Below are 6,114 nucleotides of genomic sequence, written 5' to 3'. Positions count from 1 at the left end.
TATTTAATTATTAGAGTATTTTATATATATATATGAATAAATTATGATATTGTTCTAGACAAAAGAGAACATAACCAACAAAGTAATCAAGGTTATAACTGATTTTACGGGATAACGGCCAGATATCACAACGGCTATGTTACCAAATTCTATAACCGCCGAATCTCGGTAATAATGTGCTATAACAAGAATTAAATGTCGAAAAAACGGCAATCTCAAAGGGCAAAGACTAAAAGAGATAAGTAACCAATAAATAAACACACGAGAAACTAACTTTACTACTTAGCACACTACTGACTTTAGTATCGGAGTGTCTTGCAGGTTGGCCACCCCACCTGGTTCTACACTTGACAAAATTAGGATCTCTTGTCTCCACCTCTTCAGATCGTGACCTCACTCCGAACACGAACATTTGGCGCCGTCTATGGGGATCCCGCTTTAAACAAGAATTATGGTCGAACAACAGATTCATTCCACCGCCAATTTAGAAACCCCGTTGAAAAGCCAATAACAGAAGGATGGACATGAGACGGATGTCACACCAAGTCACGAGGAAGTCTCTCCTGGCTACGAAAATCATGAACCTATTAGCCCAAAAACCCGTCATTTCGCTAGTTTCGGAGATGATTATCATCATGCCATGCAAAAAATGTGACACAGGGTGCAAGAATTAGAACGCTACCAATTGGAGCTTCAACGACAGTTGGCTGAGCGTTCATTATTCAGGCAGTCCCGTTCTCAGAGTCACCCGGCTAGGGAACGAGAAGAACCTTATCTCGGGACTCATGAACAAAGGCGAAAACTCTGGAGAGCTCTACTTTCTCCCCCACATCATAGAGACGACAGAAGGTTGCCCGACGGTACAGCAATTCTCGGGCAAGAGAAGAATCACGATCTGTCCAGTCTAAAAGGAGGTGGACTCCACAGAGGAATCCAAGACCTAAAAGGCATAAGGAATCCCGAGAATATGTCATCATGGGTCAGACTCCATTTGCCTTCCACGTTCTTTAAGTTCGATTGCCAAAGTATTTTGACAAGCCTACAGACTTGAAATACAATGCCAAAACGGATCCTCAAGAACATATTGATGCCTTTAAGGCTAGGATGAACCTAGAAGGGGTTGAAGATGCAATCTGATGTAAACCCTTTCCGATAACATTGTCAGGACCAGCAATTGTGTTGTTTAATATATTATTTTTCGAATTGATATCTTCTTTTGTTGACATCAAGGTCAAATTTCTGGCTCACTTCACCACCAGAAGGACTTAGGAAAAACACCCAATCTCTCTATTGGGAGTGGAACAAAGTGTGGGTGAGAATATTCGATATTACCTTGAGGTTCAATAAGACGCTTTTGGAAGTGAACACTCAAACCCCAGAGGTCGTATGCTTGTGTTTGATTGCTGGGTTCTTGGAAAGCGACTTTCGTAGGCACTTAACTTCCAAAGATGTAAGGTCCATGGAATAAATCCACCAGATCGCTTTAGAATACATGCGAGATGAGGACGTTTTGAAGGTGGTTTCTACTAAAAGAAAGAACTCAGCGCCGTCTCCTTAGAAAGTTGGGACTTCGGGACAAACCTCATCTCCAAAACCTCCAGTCCCAGGATCGAAAAGTTCGCTTTCTACAACCCTTTAGTTGTCTCACTTGTCGAGGTTTATCAGCAAGTCTCCCACCGAGACATACTGCCAAAAGTGAGGCAGATCCGACCCAGGTCTTCATTGAACAAGTCTCAATATTACGACTACCACAAATCCTATGGTCGTGGTCAACGTGGTGGTTGGAAGGAATGGTTTGCCAAGATCTAACAATGCTGTCAAAAGGGATGTTAAAGCCGCGACCTTAGAAGTCCTCAAAGTAACTAGCCTTCTAGCATTACAGTTCACAACAGAAGACTTCCAGATCACCACATCGAATGAGGACGAATCCCTAGTCATTACGACCAGATTGGGTAATGGCACTGTGAAGAGGATTCTCGTCGATACCGGCGTGGACTCAAATCTTCTCTTTAGAAATGCATTTGATGCCCTAGGCTTGAAGGATCAACACTTAAAACCTCACCTCCCAGGGGTTGTTGGCCTGGGGGATCACTATCTCAAGCCGGATGGAGCCGTGGACCTCTTCTTTACCATAGGTGAGGGCATGAACAGAAGGGTAGTACAGGCCGAGTTCGTTGTCCTTCAAGATTCTACCGCCTACAATGTAATTCTGGGAAGGAAAACACTTAATGATTTGTGCGCATTTATCTCGACCAAGTTTTTGGTCATGAAGTTCCTCACAACAAAAAATCGGGTTGCAACGATCCAAGAAGATCGGGTGTCTGCAGTCAAATGTAACAAAGCTATTCTTACACTCCGAGATAAGGCCAAAGAGTCTACTGGAGTCTTTCTTATTGACTTGGACTCTTGAGTCCAAGAGAACCCAAGGCCAAAGCCTAACGGAGAGCTTGAAAAATTTCAGATTGGGGACAAACCAGAAAAATACACCATGATTAATAAAGAATTGCCTTACCCCCTGAGATCAGAGCTTTAGAATTTCTTGAGAGGTAATGTAGATCTATTTGCTTGGGAGCCTGGTGATATGCCCGGAATAGACCTTGCATTCATGTCCCATCAACTGGCTATTGATCCCGCCTTCAAGCTGGTTGCGCAACGACGTCAAAAGATGTCACCCGACCGAGCGGCCAAGGTCAAAAGCCAAGTCCAAGGACTATTGTCTACCGGGTTCATCCGAGAATTGACTTATTCAACTTGGTTATCAAATGTGGTGATGGTGAAAAAGTAATGGGAAATGGCGAATATGTGTAGACTACACGGATTTAAACAAAGCTTGTCCAGAGGACTGTTTTCCTCTACCTAACATAGATAACATGATCAACTCATCCTCGGGATATCAGATACTAAGCTTCCTAGATGCTTATAATGGTTATAACCAAATTCTAATGCACAGAGTCGGCGAGGATAAAACAACTTTTATCACCCCTAAGTGGATTTACTGCTATACTGTACTGCCTTTTGGTTTAAAAAATGCAGGAGCAATATACCAAAGGCTAATGGAGAAGGTTTTCAAGAACCAGATCGGGAGGAATATGGAAGTATACATTGATGATATACTGAGAAAAACCAATGAAGATTCCGACCTGATCAAAGACCTCAAAGAAGTATTTGACTGTCTTCGGCTTCATAGGATGAGGTTGAACTCGACGAAGTATGCCTTTGGAGTTTGGAGAGGTAAAATCTTAAGGTTCATGGTTACCCAAAAGGGCATAGAGGCTAATCCCGAGAAGTGCCAGGCAATCTTGGACATGTCGAGTCCTCGGAATCTCAAAGTGGTTCAAAGGCTCATAGGTCGGTTGGCTGCTCTATCGAGGTTTTTGGGAGCTTCCCCCACTAAGACCAAACCATTTTTTAATTTAATGAGAAAAGATGTTGACTTTGCTTGGACGGAGGAATGTGAGACTGCTTTTCAACATTTTAAAAACTTACTCTCATCTCCTCCTATTTTGGCAAAACCTAAGCACGGCTAGCTTCTGTACCTATATTTATCTGTGATTGAAGAGACCCTGGCCTCAGCCTTGGTCTTGGAAGATCAACGTCCAGTGTATTTTGTTAGCAAGGTTCTTCAAGGACCTGAGCTACGATATTCGAAAATTGAAAAACTTGCTTTTGCGTTACTCACATCGGCATGTCGGTTACGCCAATACTTTCAAAGCTACTTAATAATAGTGTGAACCAACCAACCAATTAAGAGGATTTTACAAAAGCCTGACCTAGCAGGTCAGATGATGAACTAGTCCATTGAGTTATCCCAATTTAATGTGCGTTATGAACCACGCTGAGCCATTAAGTCTCAAGCGATAGCCGACTTTCTAGCTGAAATGACGCACCCAGATTCTGATATACCGGTATGGGAGCTTCACGTAGATGGAGCTTCCAGTGTCCGATATGGCAAAGCCAGCCTAATCCTAACCAAAAGGAAAGATGTGGTGATTGGGGCCTCCATTAAATTTGATTTACCTATTTAAAAGAATCAAGCTAAGTATGAGGCTTTGCTTGCAGGATTGGCACTAGCTCTGGTTGTCGAAGCAACAGATGTAACTGTATTCAGTGATTCGTAGTTGGTGACCTCTCAAGTTAATGGGAAGTACCAAGCAAGGGACCTATTATTGCAGCAGTACTTGAAAAAAGTACTACAAGAGGTACAAACTTTCAATTTTTTTAATCAAACATGTACCTAGAGAACAAAATACTCGTGCTGATGTGTTATCCAAGCTTGCAAGCACTAAGCCTAGTTTGGAAAACCGTAGTTTGATACAGGAGGTGCTTATAGAGCCCACTATAATGAAATTCAATGTGCCGACCTTCTGTTCATTCACTGTCAACACATAGATGAACCAAATTTGTGAATATTTAGAGCACCAAACATTCCCCAATGATCCCAAAAAAGTGAGGAAATTACGGCTTAAAGCAACCAAATACACTATGATAAATGGACAATTGTATAAAAGGGGCATGTCCTAACCACTATTGAAATGCCTAAATAACCAACAAAAGATGTATGTGTTGCAGAAAGTGCATGAAGGCTGTTGTGAACATCACTTAGGGGAAAAATCACTAGCACAGAAAGTTGTCAGAGTCGGATACTACTGGCCGACGCTCATGAAAGATGCCATGGAATACATGAGAAAATGTTATAAGTGTCAGCAACAGCAACCTCCACCAAGCGCCTCCCCATGAACTCGTATCTGTCATCCTGACGCGATCATTGGCTAAGTGGAGGTTGGACTTATTGGGACCTTTCCCACAAGGACCCGGACAGGTAAAATATCTTATAATCACTATAGATTATTTTATTAAATAGATCAAAGCTACACCATTATCTAGCATCAGCTCTGCCCAATGTTAGAAATTCTTCTAGAAAGAAATCATAGCGAGGTTTGGAATTTCGGGGTCTACTGTCACAGATAATGGGACCTAGTTCACATACTCGAGATTCTGAGAATTGTTGTTCAGCCTCGGGATCCGGCAGATATTCGCCTCCGTGGAACATCAGCAGCCGAATGGGCAAGTTGTGGTCATACCGAACTACAGTGCATTTTACCACTAATGAAACTCCTTTCAGGCTCACCTACGATGAAGAAGTGGTAATCCCAGTGGAATTTGGAGAGGCAAGCCCAAGAATGCTTCTACGAACATCAGCAATCCATGAAAGCTTGGATTTAATTGATGAAGTCAGGGGTATGGCTAACCTAATAGAACAAGCTCTGAAGCAAAGGATAGCCAAGAGGTATAACACAAAAGTATGGCCCAGAAGTTTTCGGGCAAGGGACTTGGTTCTAAGGCAAGCTAATGCCGTGGTACCGGGAACACAGGATAAGCTAGCTCCAATGTGGAAATGACCCTTTAGAGTGAAGGAAACATTGGAGAAAGAAGCATACAAGCTGGAAACCTTAGACGGCACCAAGACACCAAGAACTTGGAATGCAACCAATTTAAAGGTACTTTTCTTAGAAGATGATAGCAACTTCGAGTAACTTTCTTTTATTTTGTTAAATAAAGGGCACTCTTTTTCTAGAAAACTAAGTTTTTAATGAGGTCCCACTTGTATTATTCGAAAACTCTTTTGTAATCTTCTACTTGAATATTTGAATTGTTTAAAGTATTTTGAGTCTTACTATGAATCCGATGATTACGCGAGAAAAACCATCACTTTACTCGTTTAAAATCGAAATTGAACTAAAACTAAAGTTCGAAGCAAAATAATTTAATGAAGAAAAAGACATACGATAAGTGGTACAAAATGAAACGCTAAGCATTCAATAAGTCAATCCCGAATATAATAGGAATAAATAAACATTAAGTCCCGAAAAGAAAAACGAGAAAGATACTACAAAAGTTTCACAAACACCGAGGTACCAAAATCTTTTTCTCGGCATAAAAAATGCCGTCAATCGTAGCCTGCTCGGCCTTCCTAATTGACAGATCAAGTTCTTCAATCTTTTTCATAAGCTCAGAAACCTGTTTCTTCAAGGCCCCCTCCCTTAAGTCGAAAGCATCTTGGGCCGACTTCAAATCTTTCACATCATTCTCCAAGGAAGTCTACTTGCTCTGAAG

The sequence above is a fragment of the Arachis ipaensis genome, chromosome B01 (genome assembly GCF_000816755.2).
Source record: "Arachis ipaensis cultivar K30076 chromosome B01, Araip1.1, whole genome shotgun sequence".
Lineage (NCBI taxonomy): Eukaryota > Viridiplantae > Streptophyta > Magnoliopsida > Fabales > Fabaceae > Arachis > Arachis ipaensis.
Note: the sequence above shows the minus strand (reverse complement) of the source record.